The sequence below is a fragment of the Strongylocentrotus purpuratus genome, unplaced genomic scaffold (genome assembly GCF_000002235.5).
Source record: "Strongylocentrotus purpuratus isolate Spur 01 unplaced genomic scaffold, Spur_5.0 spur5_scaffold_18, whole genome shotgun sequence".
Classification (NCBI taxonomy): domain Eukaryota; kingdom Metazoa; phylum Echinodermata; class Echinoidea; order Camarodonta; family Strongylocentrotidae; genus Strongylocentrotus; species Strongylocentrotus purpuratus.
Window position 1 is genome coordinate 16,477,227 of NW_022145603.1, and position 20,798 is coordinate 16,498,024.

The window sequence follows — 20,798 nt, forward strand, 5'->3', positions numbered from 1 at the left end:
GTTAAAAAGCTCCTTACAAATAGCTTTGTGCATAAATAGTTAAAGCAATTTAACGATGTTTCGTTAAAAAGATTGTCAATTGTTTCTTTATGTAACCACACACTTTGTTTTTTTTATTCAAGTCGTTGCTAAGATTGTTTTTAAGGTATGAACGTGTTAGCAAAGAAAATAATACTAAGCTGGAAGAATTGTTGAAAAAAAATTAGCCTTTGTTTTGTTTCACTAAATCGTTGAGTAATTAGTGTAAATATGTTTTGAAATTATGGAAATAAAAACCCCGCTTGATGATAAGAGGGGAAAAATTGTTAAAGGAACACAGACGGCTACTACATGGAAATGGTGTTTACCTTTTGAGGAATACTTAAATAGTAAAATGAAACGCCAAAGCAATGGCACCGATTTCTTTTTTCTTTTTTTTTGCCGGTGCTAAAAGTGTCCAAAATGCCCAAACTTTATGTTTTAGAGCTCACTAGTGTTTTTATGCATTTCAGAACTTTTTCGGTATATAGATACATTATGGGTATGAGGTTTAGATAGCCAAATATCTCTCGGGTACCAAAAATCTGATTGTAAGGGCCCAAATGTAACAAAAGTGATTCAAGAGCATCAAACTATAGTTAGATGACATATTTTTTTTCTCTACATACTTGTGTAATTGCCTTATACTAAGGATTAATGTTAATTCAACCAATATTACATCATTTTGGGGGCACCTGAAGGAGCCCCTCAAGCTCTGAAAATATTCAACATGGCCCAATAGCAAATGCATGAAAACTTATGTATTTGGAATTGTCAATTTTCGGACGACAGTCAGGTTATCTTTATGATTATGTCTTCAAATTAATATATATTCTTTCTTTCTTCATTTGTTATAATTATTATTTATATATAGGCCTATATTAATATATATTATAGGCCTATGTATAAAACGATCATAGGTATTGGCTGCAGCCGGTCGACTCATAATTAGACGGCAGAAGTTGTGACACATTTCATATTTTAGTTAGGATATTTGTTTTGTTTTTTTTTTGGGGGGGGGGGGTTGTTTGTTTTTATGTGGCCCCTTGCCCTCTACCTTGGTGGAAAATATTTTTAAAAAGGAAACATGTATCCTGAGTCTTTTGGGTTCATTCTATCATTTAAAGATATACAAGAGCTTTGATGCTTTACTTTTGGTTTTGAATAGTGGTCTTACTAGTCTACCTTTAAACGGATCAGGGCGTCTTGTAGATAAACCGTCACAGTCCGTTACGCTGCAGACATAAAGATCGATTACCGAATAGGGGGAAGAAAAATGGGATTTAGAAAAACAGAAAGGAAGAAAAAAGTATCAAGGCTGGATCGAATATCCCCTTTTAGTACTTCTTATTGATTCTTGTTTGAGAATCACTTTCAAGAAGAGAGGTGGATAAAAGCGCCTTAAAACGTCCGGCTAATATTTAGCGCATTGGTTTATACTTATAGCTCAAGCCAACAAACATGACAATTGCGCAATTATCCACGGCCTGGAGGGGGAGAAAGAGTGCCTAATGATGGGTACTAGCTTGTCGGGTCGCGCTTGGCTGATCTCTGACTAATTTGTACGAATTCGGAACCGTGCTGTAGACCCAATTTGTATTTGTTTTCAATCATGATCATTACAAAATACTTCAGTAAACTATCAACCTGAAACTTATCATTTCAAAAAAGAAAACGTATAGGCGCCTACAATCCAAGATGAATAAAACATAGGGTTTACATTTAACATGTAATTGTTATTCCAGTTAATTTTGTTATTACTTTAATTCATTAGTCGAATGCTTTAGGAGGAATGTGAAACCTTTTGCTCTCTGTCTGTCTGTCTGTCTCTCTCTCTCTCCCTTTCTTTCTGTCCACCTCTCTCTCTCTCTTTACAAAAGGAATTTGCAAAGAATTATATAGGCCTAACGACGTTTTCTAGTGTGCTTTCAAACACAGAAACTGATCATAAAGAACCTAAAGATGCAGAAAGGAAGAAAACATCACAACAGCATACATGGGAAATGAAAGTTATATAAATATTGAAACTAAATAGCCAATATTCGTTGAAATATTCTTTTTTTAAATATCACAGAGTTCAGGCTTATTTTCATTTCATTTTTTCTTTGCGAGGCTATTTAACGATACACGGGGGAAATAATGGGAGGGGGAACCTTCAAAGTGCCTACTTTTCAATGTTTGTAGACCTTTAGTCTGTTTGATTTTTAGGTTTAACTATTCTAATTTCGATTTCTTTTAAAATTCATTCGCTTTGTCGCTCGTTCTAAATGCCTACTACCAGTACTACAAAGGGTGCGGCGGAGGAAGCATTGCATAATGTCCGCTTCGAGGGAGAAAAAGAGTCTCAAATTCATCTCTTAGCCTCGCTATCAAAACATGTAAACCTCCAAATCAGTCGAACAATAAGCAAAACAAATAATACACAGACAAAAATCTATTTCCCTTTCTCCCGCGCGCGAGTCCCTTTTAGATTTAGACACAATAGCTCATCAGGGAGCGCTTCAGTCCCGTGTATAGAGAAAGGAATACTCCGGCGGATTATTTGTTAAGCGCGTCGTCACAGTGTCTGCCTGGGAACTGATACTGTTGCTTATGCTATTCACTTGCGGGCTCCCGTGAAGAAAAGGAGATGCTTTTAAGGGGCATCACCGAATCCTTTGGTTTCTTTTCTTTTGAGCCGCTCACCTGACAGGCATCGAGGAGGATGATACCGATGAGACAATGTTGTTTAAACCACTTCAAAGGATTTTCTAGTCTTCGATGCTTTTTTATTTGAATTCATTTTTCATCCGCAAGGCTTGAGAGTCGAGTTCTGTTCTAGCTTCTCATTGGTGCTTTAGGTCTTCCTACAAAGAAAAACAAACGCTAACGGTCACAGAGTTAATTATCCTGTCGTCTTCTTTTTTGTTTGTGTGCGTGTTTCGATAAGAAAATCTAGACTATGAATGACAAACCAAAAAAAGTATTTAAACATATATTCGGCGCTAATCTTTCTTTAAACAAAGTCGATGCATTACCAAATCTATGCATAGGGCGATCGCACAGACTTTCCGGAAATCAAGTCAAAGGCAATTTCAATGCCTCATTAAATTACCATTTCAAAATTAAATTAAATTTCAATTAAAAAATGGTTTAATATGCATTTCCAAAATACATGCATCGTATTTGTAATTTTACATGAAAAGCAGCAGAAGCTGGATTGTTCATGTTACATGTTGACAAGGTGATGAATATATATATTACCGCATTTTTAAATATTGTTATTTTTTTTAAAAATACATTTAGAATCACATTACACATTAAGAATACCAAGAGAACGTCTTATACTCTCGTTTGGAAATGAATAATTTGGATTTTAAGATTTGAGACGACTGCGGAATAAACCAGTTTTGGGTCTGAAATTTAACATGTAGTTTAAAAAGCATTTAATTGTGGATAATTAAATTTATCAAATATGGTAAAGAGCTGTTAAGCGTTTGGTTTCGCATTTGAAATTAAGATATGGAAAACCCTAAAGTGATGATATTCTAATTTCTTTTTTTGGAAAGTAACCAGTTCAGGCATGCCGGGTGAATTGCTAAAAACTTTGCAAATTTTCGACACAGTACAAATCTTCTTTCCTCAAGTGTACTTAAAATAATTGCATTATTGAAATGCATGTAAATATAACATAAAATTAGAGCCTAAAATAATATCTGAAACATTCCGTTGTATTCGCTCGAGACTGTTTTTTCTGTTCAGATGTAAGACCACTACGAAACACTGAGGCACAATATTCTTAAAATGACTTACAAGGTTGTCAAAATGGGCTTATTTAAGTTAATTTTTCAAAAGGCAGTGGGATCGTGTTGCATGGAAAATCATTAACAGATATGAAATCAACTTAAGTCTGTCAGCATAGACCCTGTCTGCTAGCAAAGGCCATAGCAGATCTAGGACCCATGAAGTCATCGAGTCATTTAGGACTTGAGCTGAGCGTTCAGCGAGGTAATGGGGCCTACACGTTCTGTTGTTACGCCCATTATTTTCAATAATGGTGTTTATTCAATCGATGATTATTGATCAGATTACATTGGGTCTTGTCATTCATATTGACATCAGGATTATTAACAGACACTTTAAAAGGGATGTGGTAGTATAAGGCTATATTTTTGGTAGTTTTTGAGACCCTATATTCGCAGTATTAGAGTTCAACAACCTTATACGTTAAAGATGTATTTACGGAGTCGGTCTGCATGAATTTTCTCTTAAATTGTTTTAATTAGTCATATTATGGCAAGAATTTTAAAAAGGGTTTTTTGTTGCATTTTTGCCACTTTGACATGTTATTTATTTAGGCCTAATTTTTTTTTTTATTGCCACATTTATTTATCTACTTATTTATTGCTATCGTGATTATATCTGATCTCTGTACAATTACAGCCACCCATTTGTACTGCCCTCCCAACCATCCACCCACTCAAACACACACACACACAACACACACTCTCTCTCTCTCTCTCTCTCTTCACACATACACACACACACACACACACACGCACACTCTCTCTCTCTCTCTCTCTCATCTCCCTTATCTCTCTTATCTCACCCACACACACACATACGCACACACACTCTCTCTCTCTCATATCCCTCATCTCTCTTTTCTCACCAACCCACACACACACTCTCTCTCTCTCTCTCTCTCTCATCTCCCTCATCTCTCTTTTCTCACCCACACACACACACACACACACACACACACAACATCTCTCTCTCTCTCTCTCTCTCTCTCTCATCTCTTCCGTCTCTCTTTTCTCACCCATACACACACACGCACACACACACACTCTCTCATCTCCCTCATCTCTCTTTTCTCACCCACACACAACGCACACACACACGCACGCGCTCTCTCTCTCTCTCTCTCTCTCTCATCTCCCTAATCTCCCTCATCTCCCTCATCTCTCTGTTCTCACCCACACACACACACACACTCACACACACTCTCTCTCTCATTCACACACGCACCATTTTAATCTCTCTTAGCACATCGTCTGTAGATCCACCAAATTTGCCCTTTGCCCTGCTAACCCACTCCCACTCCCACCCCCACTCCCCATTCTCCAGCAAGTTGATGTCTCAGGGACTCCGAGTCCTTCAGCTAATGCTTAGTCCGACACATAATAGAAGCTGTCATCCCGATGCCAGTGCCCACCCATCAAACCACACTCCGGAACGGTCATCTCTTTTTATCCTCACCGTCCGTCTACCTCGAGACACTACTGTAGAAGTCAGCTTTTCTTCTCTCCTTCATTGTTTAACTTGGATCAATCGGGTCTTCTACTACGCTTGGTACATCATCGGCTCTGTCCATACATACACCAAACGACACCCTGGTTTCTATTATTTCATTAAATAAATTATTATTCTCTTTCTTGTTCAGTTGTCTTCGACTTCGTTCCTTGTTTCCCCTTTCTCTCTTTTGTCGAATCGCATCACAATTCAACCCTTTTCCTGCCTACTTCTCAGTTATTTAAACATTATAGTTTTCTATATTTCTTAACATTCTGTTCTATTATACATCCACCAAATATGAATTCTATTCTTTCTTCCTATGAGACTATTTTCGTCTACTTCCTACAGCTCTTAATAATTACTTCATTCTGAATCTTTCTCCCCCCCCCCCCCACCGTCCACCCCCTCTCTCTCTCTCTCTCTCTCTCTCGCGTAAATCATACTGTATGCACAGAGATATGTTATAATTTGTATTCATAGTTATGTTTGTATTCATAGATATGTTAATCATATGACATTTCCTTGATTGAAATTTCAAAAGCTTTTAGATTTGGTGAACATGGAGATGATGAATGCTTGAAGATAAAAGGGGATTTAAGTGTGCGTATAGACACCCACATCAAGACGGACACCTTGCTTATTATGTGTGTCCAGTTGAGGGAAATGAAAGGTATTTGCACTTTTAAATCTAATGTCAATAAACTTACATGAAGGCGAGGGGATTCAGGGGAAAGGTTAAATGTAACGAAAACATGGAATTTTTTAATGTGGTTTAGGACTGAAGGACTTTGTAGACAGGGGATTACGCACTTTGACGAATTCTGAATGTTCGTTATATCTCTGTAATCGCACAGTACGAAATTAATGAGATACAGGTACAGGGGCCTGTTTCATAAAACTTGTTATCTATAACAACTGCTAAATTTCTATGGCAATTTGATCTCAGCCAATCAGATGCCAGTAGCTTATAACAATAGCTTGTTATTGATATCAAGTTTTATGAAACAGGGCCCAGGTGTATGGGCACATTTTCATTCCGCAGGAAGGGGGGTGGGGTGGGGGCTGATGTCTGTTGCACTTATGGATCAACTCCCTGGTGTCTATGTTTGCGAGAAAGCGGAGCGATCGAGCAAAATTTTCTACAATTTAATGTATTCTGAAAACATTATTTAATAGAAAAGTCTTTGTTTAGAAGGGAAAAAAGATTTGTTCGTAATAAAGTTACGTATAATTATATGCAAATAACAGTTTTTCTACTTAAAATTCAAAGCGACATCGTGAAAAACTCCTTAATTTTAAAATTCGTATGGGTTGCTGGATAAAATAATATCCATTTAAATAGAATGTTTCTTCTTAGCATAAAGTTTAATTATTAATGTGCGAACCTACACCTAACATCCATTGCTTTCAAGTAGGTTCGTTTTTTTCATTTCCTGTAACCAAATCATTTTGCATTACAATGACCAAAGCAATGTCAAATATATTTCAATACTCACTTCTGTTATATCATTACGTTTATTATTGTTTGTCATTGTTTATATTATGTGAAAAGAAATGAAAAATAAATTCGCTCTGTATAGAGCTACTACTACTACTACTACTACTACTACTACTACTACTACTACTACTACTACAACTACAGTATACAGAGTTTATGTAGCGAGTCCAGCACTTTGCAACATGGGCACAGAAAACAAGGTCTGAGAAGCAAGCTCATCCTGATATACATTTTAAACAATTATGAATTTGATCGGATCATTTTTAATTCATGGAGGCTATGTTTTCGCCTTGATACACTTTATTCTATATACGCTCCATTCCCTATTATCGGAGAAAACTTTCAATCGGTAGGTGGTGTCAATAAAAATGGAAAAAATATATATAATTTTTGAGGAAAATCAGATGAAATATAGCACAGTTATAGTTAAGCGATCAGGCGCGTATTAGATACTCCAAGGCATACCTGCCGAGCATCTCCTGCACTGAAATTCATAACTCCACGAAATTATGAAATTCAGGGAATTTCATATCATTTGGTGATTATTTGGTGATAGATGTTTAGATCTATTTCATAAAGCGGTTGGGTAAAACGCATACATACAATGACTATATCTTTGGTAAATGGAATATAATCATTTTCCTCATCTTAATCGGATTATGTGGCTGTTAATTAATTTATTTCTGACTGGTCGCCCATATAGGTTCCTTTCCTGAGGCCGTCATCACGTTCAAGCTCTAGCTTAAAATGGCGGTCTCCTGCATTTTTTTTAAATTTTGAAATGATTTGTCAACTATGTGTGTGTGTTTTTTTTTATAGGTATACTTATATGATTGATTTTTATTATGATATGATATTTATTTGGCCTTTTGTTAATAATATACATGTACCTAGTTTGTATTATTTTGGTGTGTGAGAAAGCCAAAAATAAAATCAAACAAACACATTTTCCTCACTCTTTCGTTGTTGTCTGGCTCATTTTCTGTTATTTTCTGTTAAAGATACTATGTCCCATTTGCAGCCAACATAAAATGTTGTAGAACTTTGCAGGAATTATGAATATGTCATGTTTGTCCTATATGTGAAATTTAAACATTAGCAGTATCCTAATATTCAAATTATGCAAGTGTAACATGGTGGAATATTGCTCATGTATAGTCCTTCTCTCTTCTTGTTGTATTCTCTCTTTCTCTCTCTCTCTCTCTCTCTCTATCTTTATCTTTGTCTCTTTCTGCTGTATCTTTCTTTGTCTTAATTTGTTATAGATGTATTTATAAAATGTGCTGGCATGTCTAGTTGAAGCTATCTATTGAAGCTATCCTGTTCCCACACTGGGATATAGCCTTTATGACCCTATTGCCATTCACAGTATTAATCCATCCTGTTCGATACAATACTAGACTTTAATGCCATTCATAAATCTGTAATAATAGAGATTAAGCTCTATGAAAGGGGATTTAGATATCAGACGGGCTCTTTGTGGTCATTCATGCTTTGTGACTATTCTTAGAAATATGCTCTTTGAAGATCACCTCATAGGACTGTGTCTTGGGCCATGAGTGGTGACCTTGAACCAATAAGAGTAGAGTTTTAGATTAGACCCCTTCCCCCTTTTTAAAGTAATGACCAATAAAATGATCGGAGGAAAAGTCGAGTATGAATGTTTAATGAGGTATAAAAGTAGTTTGCATGAATGTTTTGATCACTTGGCTCCACCCCGACTTGGTCTCCTCTACCTGTACCCCTGTCCTCCCATCTCCCTCAAGCTGTCCCTGAACTAACAACTAATTGCTGCATGTGAAAATCAACAAGTTCTGGACTCTCAAAGTTAACGAAGTACAGCGTTTTTTTTTTCAGTTCAGTTCAGTTTATTAATATCATCATTTCGCAGCCTGGGCTGAATTGCATGACAATTTACAATTAAAAACATATCATATTTCTTTCACAATTGTTTCAAATATACTACTAGTTAAAATACCATATAATTAACAAAGACAATGAATTGTCATCAATAGTTAGATCACTTTCTAGTGACAATTCATAATATTAGCATTAAGAATAATTCAATGTATATATATATACAACAACAATATTTGCATTAATAATATTATCTAATTTGGTTTTGCATCATTCAGTAGAGATTGGGTAAATAAGTCATTGATAAGGTATTTGAGTGCTTAATTGAACAAAAAAAAATAACCTTGTTGATACCTGTAATGCTATGCGTAATACCCATGTTCATGCTTCGATAATCAATTATGCCCCTGGAAATATAATTATATGAGAAATATGTTCTGATTTCAAAATATATATCGATAATAATAATTAAATAAATAGTGACACCGGTTTCGTCAAAAAGAGTTAGGCGTACATTGTTCTCTATTCACCCCTTTTATACAACCTTGGCATTATTCATTTAGGCAAGTTGTCAGAAATGGAATGGAGCTATTCTGATATCTTTTTGTCCTGGCATTGATAGATTTGTACGTTCGGCTGGTCCTGAGCTGCATGGAATGAGTTGTGTCGTTGAGAGGGAACACATTCGAGTATATATGGGAACGTACACATGCTTCGGCAAACTTTGTACATAGGTCATGCCTTCTTTCTTCTAAAGTTTCTATTGAAGCTATTTTCCAGAAATCGTTCAAGAAAGCCAAGTCACTTCAATCACCAAGTCGGGAATATTCAACTAAATTTTACAACATACTTCAAGGGAACTTAATCTGAAAGTGTCAGGAACTGATTCATAAGGAGGAACATTGATAGGAGGAACATTGATTGCAGATACGTCGGTAAATAGGTACCATTAACCCTATGCCAATTTGATGCTGTGTTCCTGATTTTGATCCTGAGTTCCTGAATTTGATCCTGTCATCCTGATCCCGCAACTGTGTTCCCGATTCCGTTCCCGTCTTCGACGTCGTCATCTTTCCTGTTCCCATACCCGCAGCATCGTTGTCCATCTCTTCATCTCGTCTGCAACGGCCGAATCAGTACATCCACTCGAATCGCGAATAGTCTACCGCGCTGTATGTAAGTGGCCACAGTACTAACAATTTCTAACTAACCTCCTTCTTCCCAACCCTTAATGTCCCATTTATTTAGATTAACAAGTTAAGGCTTTTAAAGTGTATTTTAGCTTAAGGTGTATTTTGATATGATTGTATGTTGAAGAGAGGACAGAGATCTTCTGGATTATTGATACTATTTCCATGACATTGTTTGATAATAAATACTGTTAGAAGAGTAGTTGATACAGGTCAGTGATTGATAAATAAACATATATGACACCTTAAATATTATATCGTGTCCCAGCGCTTTTATTCTTTGACTTTATTTTAAATCGGTGGTCTATTTGAACTAACCCCTCCCCCGAGTGAAAGTCATAGCTAGCGGACCAATACAAAAACCTGATTTCACTCGGAGCTCGATTCTACTATTTCATTATAATAGATGACGGCGTGGTGTGGGCGGTTAGACGGAACCCACAACCTTATTTCCGCGTTATCAGCACGATTTTAAAAGCTCTCCAAATTCATAAGAAACTTTTTTTTTTAAATATTAATAATTGCATGTTTCCAGAAAGACTGGTATGATTTTCCTGGTCAAGTTCAGCGCTTGGGCATGAATTTATCTATTACGTACATTCCTTAATAGTGACCTTGTTTCCTATTTGTTGATAATGTTTGATATTATTTGATTTGTGGTATTATATTTCATGTGTGCAGAGGAATAGTTAATTGGTTCGGAAATTAATGATATATCATTTGGTTTTATCCTGATTTATTGCAAATCATTTTCTCATAGCAATCAGGTTTACGTAGGTCGTAGCCATGGGCAGAATAAGTTACCTTTTCCTTTTTATGTTTGTTTCTTTGAATATGTTTGGCGTGCCTCCGGTTGATAGACTTTGTTGTCAGTTGTGTGAGTGTGGAGGTCATGATGAAAAAGAAAAAGATGACACAATAGTTGAGATGTATATTTTGAAAAACTTAAAAAGTTTAGTATTTCCAAGCCGAGCAAAACTTAAGATTTAAACGGTCCCCGTTCGGATAGATTATAGCAAGCACTGACTTATTATCCTATTTTTTGGCTTTTGATTTATTTAAGGTAATTAAAATATGTTGTAGTAACATTATGGCAATTCCAAAAGTTTTAAATTACAATAATATTATTTTTCCCTGTAAGTGACATGTAAGTTTTGTTAAACCCAAGTAATTCATCATAGTATTGTCAAAGATCAGGGATTTTTAGTTGTGCCAGGGAGAAGGAATAATTGCGCAAATTAGTTTTGTTTTGAGGAGTTGAGGAGGGCACTCGCTCTGACTTATTTATATTTTAAGTTGATAGAAAGAATTGTTTTTAGGGAACACATGATAGTTTGCTACTAACAAATTAGAGATTTCGGGTATTGTTGTGATCAAGGTAATCGTAGGTACTGAGACAGAAAGTATAAGAAGGCTTAGAACAGTGGACCAAATAAAGATGTGAGAGAAGATTTTCATTAAATTAGATGTAGCATTTAAGTTCCAGCTAGGGTGGAGTTCAAGGAACTTCCACGTATTCCCCTTATCAAGAGCTCATTGCTGGCTTTAGTTTCTGCAACGAAATAAGTCGTAAATAGGCATGATGCAGATAAGGTAGGAGTAGGCTGTTTTAAAGTAGTTTAGTATCGGAGATCATCATGTTACGGTTAGTCTAAAAGAAAGATAACGTTGCACATGGATGAGTTTTTTTTTTTTTTTAAATAGTTTTGTTAGTATTTTCTTGAGGAAAATATTGAGATGCTACCTTTGTAGGAGCGTCCAGTCGTATATATTTTTATATGTGTAGTTGAAAGTCTGATCAATGTTTTAAAGTGGTCCACTATTGCTTTGCCTTTTGTGCTTAAATTTCTAGCCTGCTAGTTGCTGATATCACACATTTAATTCAATGGGATATAGAATATTTTCTTTCTGGGAAGTATATCTTTTGAGAGTAAAACTAAAAGTATTTTTGTTTTGAAAAATTGTTAGATATGAATTTTGGTAGAAATTGTTGGATAAGGGAAAATTTGATAGAGAATATATTTAATTTGCCATTTCGTTACTTCAGCATATACAACTGTTAAATGTGAGAAAATGTTCGGATTTTGATTTGTTTTTTTGTTTTTTGTTTTTTTTTGGTTAAAAATTTGGAAATAATTAACCTAGGCCCCATCATAGATTATGAAGTAATTGCAAGGACTGTCCCATGGCAAAATGATAAGGGAGATGACTTGATCCCGAGTTTAGGTATTATTTAGCAACTTGTACTAAATAATGAAGACTGTGTGGTGATATATTTGTTGATGTTGTTTTTGTTGATGATGTTGAAACAGTGATAATGATGATGAAGTGGAAGGTGGTGTTACTCCGTCCCCTACCCGTCCATGTGAGCAGCAAGAGGCCGCCTGAATTGAAGAGGAAGACTGTCCTCCGAGACGGTCACAAAGGTGCCAGCGCCCTGACCGGATAGATTTATTCCATTAGAGACAAGTGTACTGGACAAAAGTGCTGATTTTGAATTTCAATTAGGCCAGTCAATTCCAGATTGCACAGGTTCTGAAATTAGAGATGATGGTTCTGTTACTTCTGTAAATACAGATGATATTGCGACTGAAGATAATGTAAGAAATTATGCTCCTGTAGAAGTTGACCCCTCTCCTGTCCCTTCAGGTGACGAGCAAGAGACCGCCTCTGTTGAAGAGGAGGACTGTCCACCGAGACAGTCAAAAAGATGTTCTCGTCAACCTGATCGGTTAACGTATTATCAAAGTCAAATTGTCCAACCAATTGTTAGGAATAAATACAATTGTATGATGTTGTATGGACTGCTGATGATGCTGCTTTTGAAGTTTGTGTTTGTTTTGTTTTCACCAGTTGAGATTGTTGTGAGCGTGATGTTGATATCGATGATTCTTATAATGTCATCTTTTCCCATAGTAAGAGAACAGTTAGCCTTCTTTTTTTTTAGATCAGAAATTGTGCCTACATATAGGATACAACCTGAATTCTTTAAGGGGAATAGGACTTGTTATGATATTGTTAATGACAAAAACTTGGGAGAATGAAGTCTTTTTCATTTATAAATTGCTATTCCTCTGAATAACATGATATTTAGCTCAATATTGTAATAATATAGATACTCTACTTTGTTGATTTATTGTCTGAACATGGCTGGAGCATGTCTCACTATGCCAACCAAACCAGATTGGTTTGATTTAAGTTTTAGACTTTGTCATTATTTTGTTGGTTGATCTATCAGTTGATCATTTCTTTCATAAATAATGTCCAATATACTGCGGACATTATTATTTATTTTGTTTTATCAACGCACGTTAAATGATTGGTATCATTGAAGGGTGCATAAAGGATACCCTAGTTTCACATGAATTTAGTGAATAGGTTACTTTTAAAAGTAAGCCATATTTATTTTGTTTTGTTCACGTTTGAGTTTGAAGATTAGGAATATGATTGAATATTCCATAGATTACTATAATGAAATTATAAGGGCAGTTCTGGAAAAGAGAGATCGATGTCAAAGACCATTTTACATTTCACTTTTTATTCAAATTTGATTGTAGTTTGGAAGAAATGATGATTTGACCGTATTAATATCTCAAGGCACTTTTAGTGTGCTTATGTTGTATTTAATATTAAGGCGAACTTAAATATAGTTCCGTTTGTTTTATTTTGATTGTTTAAACTTGTTACCTGTTACATCAGAGTCACATGAGTTGATAGTCAGATTTCTGATAATTATTATATTGAAACTTAATTGAATTTTTGCATTCGATATTTAAACCATGTTTGATTTGAAATTGCTGTTGTAGTAAGACAAAGTAATAATTAATCTGAGTGGAAGATATCAAACCAATTCACACATGTGGAGTGTGGAAGAAATTATTTTGGATTGTAATAATTTGTACTGGTGTGTTTTCTGTGTATACTTTCTTATATTCTAAGTATATATTTTGTATTTGATAAACAAAATTTAAGCAAGGTCACTAGTAAAATAAGGTGTCTTAGTAGGTGTCATGAAAGATTTGTGATATTATGTACAGCTATTGTTTTATTGGTGTTCAATATCAATTCAAAATTACTATTGCATAATTTTAGAATTATTATTGGGAATGGCGCGGACGCCATTCTGGTGGCAGGGGGGAAGGTGTAACATGGTGGAATATTGCTCATGTATAGTCCTTCTCTCTTCTTGTTGTATTCTCTCTTTCTCTCTCTCTCTCTCTCTCTATCTTTATCTTTGTCTCTTTCTGCTGTATCTTTCTTTGTCTTAATTTGTTATAGATGTATTTATAAAATGTGCTGGCATGTCTAGTTGAAGCTATCTATTGAAGCTATCCTGTTCCCACACTGGGATATAGCCTTTATGACCCTATTGCCATTCACAGTATTAATCCATCCTGTTCGATACAATACTAGACTTTAATGCCATTCATAAATCTGTAATAATAGAGATTAAGCTCTATGAAAGGGGATTTAGATATCAGACGGGCTCTTTGTGGTCATTCATGCTTTGTGACTATTCTTAGAAATATGCTCTTTGAAGATCACCTCATAGGACTGTGTCTTGGGCCATGAGTGGTGACCTTGAACCAATAAGAGTAGAGTTTTAGATTAGACCCCTTCCCCCTTTTTAAAGTAATGACCAATAAAATGATCGGAGGAAAAGTCGAGTATGAATGTTTAATGAGGTATAAAAGTAGTTTGCATGAATGTTTTGATCACTTGGCTCCACCCCGACTTGGTCTCCTCTACCTGTACCCCTGTCCTCCCATCTCCCTCAAGCTGTCCCTGAACTAACAACTAATTGCTGCATGTGAAAATCAACAAGTTCTGGACTCTCAAAGTTAACGAAGTACAGCGTTTTCCAGAAATCGTTCAAGAAAGCCAAGTCACTTCAATCACCAAGTCGGGAATATTCAACTAAATTTTACAACATACTTCAAGGGAACTTAATCTGAAAGTGTCAGGAACTGATTCATAAGGAGGAACATTGATAGGAGGAACATTGATTGCAGATACGTCGGTAAATAGGTACCATTAACCCTATGCCAATTTGATGCTGTGTTCCTGATTTTGATCCTGAGTTCCTGAATTTGATCCTGTCATCCTGATCCCGCAACTGTGTTCCCGATTCCGTTCCCGTCTTCGACGTCGTCATCTTTCCTGTTCCCATACCCGCAGCATCGTTGTCCATCTCTTCATCTCGTCTGCAACGGCCGAATCAGTACATCCACTCGAATCGCGAATAGTCTACCGCGCTGTATGTAAGTGGCCACAGTACTAACAATTTCTAACTAACCTCCTTCTTCCCAACCCTTAATGTCCCATTTATTTAGATTAACAAGTTAAGGCTTTTAAAGTGTATTTTAGCTTAAGGTGTATTTTGATATGATTGTATGTTGAAGAGAGGACAGAGATCTTCTGGATTATTGATACTATTTCCATGACATTGTTTGATAATAAATACTGTTAGAAGAGTAGTTGATACAGGTCAGTGATTGATAAATAAACATATATGACACCTTAAATATTATATCGTGTCCCAGCGCTTTTATTCTTTGACTTTATTTTAAATCGGTGGTCTATTTGAACTAACCCCTCCCCCGAGTGAAAGTCATAGCTAGCGGACCAATACAAAAACCTGATTTCACTCGGAGCTCGATTCTACTATTTCATTATAATAGATGACGGCGTGGTGTGGGCGGTTAGACAAGGAAACCCGTTTACTTGCTAGATTCCACTGTCAGACACTATTGAGTGACTGACTGGCATTTTTTCATCTTTGGTAATAACGTACATGAAATGAGCTGTACAGGGTACATGAGCATTTGTCTATATCGATAACCCACTTCTTGTAATGGCCAAAATAATACTGATTGAATCTTTGCGCAGCATAATACGTACGTCCTTTCGGTACAATGGTCTGAAAAATCAGACTATTAATTACTGGCTCTATAGCTCCTAAGTCGAATCGACAACTAATAGTCGTTATTTTCCCACTTAAAGACATTTTCAAGCCCCCTTTTCTTTAGGGAAGTTCTAAATTAGTATTGTCTTTCAACTGCCGTTGGAATAAAACCTTTTCATTTTTTGGCCTGCAAATGGGACATAGTACCTTTAAGGTAAAAAGTTAAGCTTTCCCTTTAACGCTGTGTTCTGCACGGAGCTCCAAATAATTTTGCTTAAAATAAGGTTGCTCTCATTTTACGATCCTGGGGTTGGAGTGGGGTCTAGTGTTTCATTGGCTCACCTTCTCAGGTTCAGGGCAAAACTTGAACAAAGTTGACAGTTTTTGCAAGGTTTATGCCAAGGGGGCAGGAAGTTTTAACTTTGAGCCGCTGACGGGAGAAGAATGGGGCGGAAAATAGAGGCGTGTTGCTCCGAAGAAAAGGGCCCCTGTCAATCGGAGATATTGTTGTTGTTGTTGAAAATGTGCGAACAAGTTTTTATTTGATGAGAGTTTACCACTCTCTCTTTCTCTCTCTTCCCCTCTAACCACACACTACCCTCCCCCCTCTCTCTCTCTTTCTTTCTCTCTTTTCCCTCTCTGCATTCCTATTCCCTACTCTCCTCTCCTCTAATTCTCTCTCCTTACCTTCGGTTCTATTTCATTTGTTTTACTGGATAGGCTATGTCGATTTTGTCGGGATTTTTCTGTTCCAAATCCATCTTTCCTTTTCTCTCTCTCTCTCTCTCTCTCTCATCTTACTTCCGCTGTTCTCGACCACCCCAACAGCTCACTCTCTCTTTTAATTATTTTTTGCTACAAGAGTGGCCCTCAAATTTGAACTTCAATTATACATGCGAAGTTTGGCAGGGGAGGGGGGAGGGGGGGGGGGGGACAGAGGAGGAACCCTTTTCGAATCCGCCGAAGCGGCCCGAGTATCTTGTAATCTATCATCTAACATCCAAAAAATCTGACGGACCTGTTGTAAAGAAACTTCACAAAATACTTTCTTCAAACAGATGATTGGTACTTTAGTATACAGTAATGCAGTTCTAGTATTTGTTGTTGTCTTTCCTAATGTTGATGTTGTTGTTCTTACTGGTGGTTGAGGTGGTGGCGGCGGCGGTGTTGTTCTTGTTGCTTGTGTTGTGGATGTCTTTTGTGAACTTCAAACTTCGTCTTTTCCGGTTTCAAACCGGAACAATACTTATATACAGTATCAGCCGGAGTGCTGGCTTATTAATTTTGTTTCCAAATTTTCTTAATATTTTATATTTCGTTGCCTTGCACAGTGGATAATAATAACTTTCCAATGATGTCCCCTTTGAAATTTTAAGTTTTTTCATAGGTCATGAAACATCCTTCCATGTTATTTGATTGATTCAGTTGTTTCCATTTAGAAAATTAATGGCATTATAACAAAACCTTACTTTAGTAAAGAGCTGTAGATCTGGTTCATATATTCAATTTTAATTTTAATGTCAGGAGTGGACTATTGAAGACGCGGACAGTTCGTGCTACTATTGTTGTTGCTGCTGTTCTTGAACGAGTTATACTCGCACAGTATTGTAAAAGCAGTAGATCTGGAATATGGAACGTACGAACAGTGATCATACAAGGGATCTCCTTGGCCATCCATCCACTTCTGCCCAGCGGACCACATCGCCATTATCATTACACAATCTATTACACGGCTAATTAGCCAGTGCTAATCGACGATGAATAAGGTACCTTTTATTCGCTCTACTATTATCACACACAATAGTAAGTAGTGTCGCCATCAATACCACACAAGTGTGTGTTGTGTGTGGCTTACACGCGTGTCATAATATACTTCATTGATTACAGCATGGAGGTGTTTATATCCCTGATTACAGCTACCTAATACTGGTAGCTAATGAGATTAATCATGACGACAATAACGGTGTTTATTTGGTTTTGTTGACTTAGGTCTGGGGGTTTATTTGGTATTGTTGGTGTAGGTCCCGAGGATCGCAGTTGCGTTTCAAGGAACCAGTGAAATTGGTCTATGTGATTACGTAATCGATTGGACTTCGCTTCGAATTCCTCCAAATAAATCTTCAAAATGAAACTCTCTGTTCAACTTGGAAATATACTCGAAAAGCTCTTCCATAGGTAGGTAATTTTGTTTTGGCGTGGCATTGGGTCGTTTTGCAGTGTTACGGTTTGTTTAATCAGGGAGTTACTCCCTGGTTTTATTATGTTTTATTTCGTTTATCTACAAAAACCAGTGTATAATTTTATTGATAACCTGTTGATAACATGTGTATTAAATGCTCACACAAAGCACACCCGAAGTAAGTGTCAGAAATAGAGTGATGATAATGAAAATATTAAACATTATGATGATGATCATGTGGATGATGATGATGATGAAGATAATAGTAATAATAATGATAATGATAATGATAATAACCATAATATAGTCAAACCGATCTATTACCGCCACCCAAGGGAAACGGTAAAGTGGCCATTGCCTTGGAAACAGGTGGTATTCATATGGAGGTGGTCACTAAAGGTTTGACTGTGATAATAGTAATAATGATAACAAAGATTTCAGGCTTATAACGCTCAAATATCAGTCTGTTACAGCACACAAGTAGAGAAATCCCATTAATACACAATTTACATAATCAACAGTCACAAAAGATGTACTTTAGATGCACAGAAATAATCGAAACTTCGAAACAACCCATTCTAAACATTAAATGATGTGGGATTTTCTAACAACATTATTACTAGAAATGTATTTTCAAACGAGCTGAACGTTTTGCGACAAGGCAGCCCTTTTAAGCCATCATGTCGTTGTGGGCTTAGAATAACAAGCAATTTGAATTTTGTGAAGAACTTTTAGATCAATCTTGATGTCGAAGCAAATCATAGAATATCACTGAATAAGGAGGAGAAAGAAATGTTGGTGGGTTTTATGAAGATATGGATATATGTTAGGTCCACCTCTTACAATGGACCATGCTATGACAACCATAGGCCTGTATTATACCCTATATTCTGACAAGGTCTTGTGCAGGATTTAATAACTGGAGTATGTTTTTAACTATTCATTGTCAACGGAGAGGAAGTGATTGCCAAATAGGAGTAAAAAGGAGGGAAAATAGCAAGGGGGAAAAAGAGGGAGAAAAGAAAAGGCTTTTTATTCACGCACGCTTTGCCAGAGCCCCGGGCGAAGGAGGGTAAGGTTATACGGGGTGCTTCCGTTTTTCGTCGGGGCTCGGGCGGGCTAGCCATGCCCTTCTTTGCAGCCTAGCTCAGTCGACTGAATGGCGGACAATAGACCGTCAAAACACACTCTTTGTTTTGTAGTCTTTTCTCACACCTACAGGCATTAAACACAACTCACTTGGTAAGGAGAGACAGAGACAGAACAAGAGAGAGAGAGAGAGAGAGAGAAAGAGAGAGATATATACAGACAGAACAAGAGAGAGAGAGAGAGAGAAATAAAGAGACGAAAAAGTATCACTGAAGAAATGCATGCATGGAAAAAACAACTCATGAGTTCATTGAATTATTTTTAATAGTTGAGAACCAAATTTCCGCTTTAAATTTTTTTTTTTTAAATCATAATTTTCATTTATCAAGACAAGGTAATCCTGTTTACAAAGACTTGTAGTTTACAGAAAACTAAAAATCGTCATATAGCTTTAACAAAAACAAAATTAGACATGTTGTTGATGAAATTTATTCTTTAAACAAATGTTTTATCGTTATTGGTTTGAATTTATACATGATGGGGACTATTTCAAAAGTGGTAAATTCAAAATACAAATGGAACCAGATATTTGGGTAGAATAGTAAACGATTGATGAGAGAAACGTGACAATTTGATTGAAATGATGAAGTCAGTACTTACGATGCAGGTGACATATTTTACATCATTAACTAGTAAGGGCAGGTTCTGACTCTCGATCAGTCAAACCAGGGAGGTGAGACTTTAACTCACATGCCCTGGTCAAACCATAGACTGTACTAAAAATTCAGACATTTTTATTTTTGCCCTATAGAAAATTCCCAGACATACATGCACCCTAAATGTAATTGCTGTAAATCAGTTTTGATAAAACCCATGCCTTAAACTAATCAATGTCATTAATAACTAAGGAAATGAAACTTCATATTACATTTTCTGTACAGAGCAAATGGGAAGGGAGCTCGCAAGATAATTCTCAGAGCTGCCAATTTGTGTTTGTTTGATGACAACTTCGGAAAGTCATAACTTTCTTATTTTTCATCGGATATTGCTCAAACTTTTTACGCCCTACTTCCCACATGTTTGTCTGCTTCTCTTAAAACCAACTTAAAATCAGGGTGAACTTCCCTTTTAAAATATCCCACTTTGTATAAGAGAATGAATTTTCTAGTCATCGAATGAACGAGTAAAATTGGGAAATCGACAAGAAAATACCATTTGAACTGACGTATACTGTGGTGAAGCAGTGAAAACAAAACAATACCTGTTAGGAGCCTGGCTGGTGACACGGGCAATGGTATTACGCAATAGGTAGACGTTTCGACCGTTATCTAAACCGTCTTACAATAACCACAGGGGTTTTGTTTCTAATCAACACAGCCCGAGGAAGGGGTGTGGCGCCTGTCAGTAGGCGACACACATGGGTAAATAAATCAACGTGATCGGCAGAGCTGAAGCCACTTTGACAGAACTGTGTTCTTCGATTTGGTGGTGCAGTGGTTTGTGCTCCAACAACAGGTTTGTGATTCGAATTCCTAGCTCTCGAGCAAGGATATATAGTAGCTCCTTCTAATATGGGTTTCTGTTTTAGCTTTCTCGGTTATTAATGGTGTTAAGAGAAATAATGGCAGAAACTGGTAGTGGTAGTACATCATAGGTGACATATTCCTTTCAATTTATATATATATAGGCCATTTGAAAGGATACTGTAACTAGTTCTCTACCATAAGATGTGTATTTTGTCGATATACAGAATTTACAGAATAATGATAATAAAGACCATGATGG

At 36.4% G+C, this 20,798-nt stretch overlaps 1 long non-coding RNA gene across 3 annotated transcripts in view; it reads left to right on the forward strand.

Annotated features, from left to right (window-relative positions):
- LOC115925454 overlaps positions 1-15,365 on the forward strand; it is a 24,492-nt gene extending 9,127 nt beyond the window's left edge. Inside the window, exons 2-3 of one of the 3 annotated variants that reach the window (XR_004064730.1) lie at positions 811-814; positions 9,977-15,365. This is a non-coding gene — a long non-coding RNA (uncharacterized LOC115925454). Of the gene's footprint in view, positions 1-810; positions 815-9,451 lie in introns of all 3 variants that reach the window. The other 2 variants (XR_004064729.1, XR_004064731.1) reach the window with 2 other exon arrangements.
- The last annotated feature ends 5,433 nt before the right edge of the window (positions 15,366-20,798 follow it).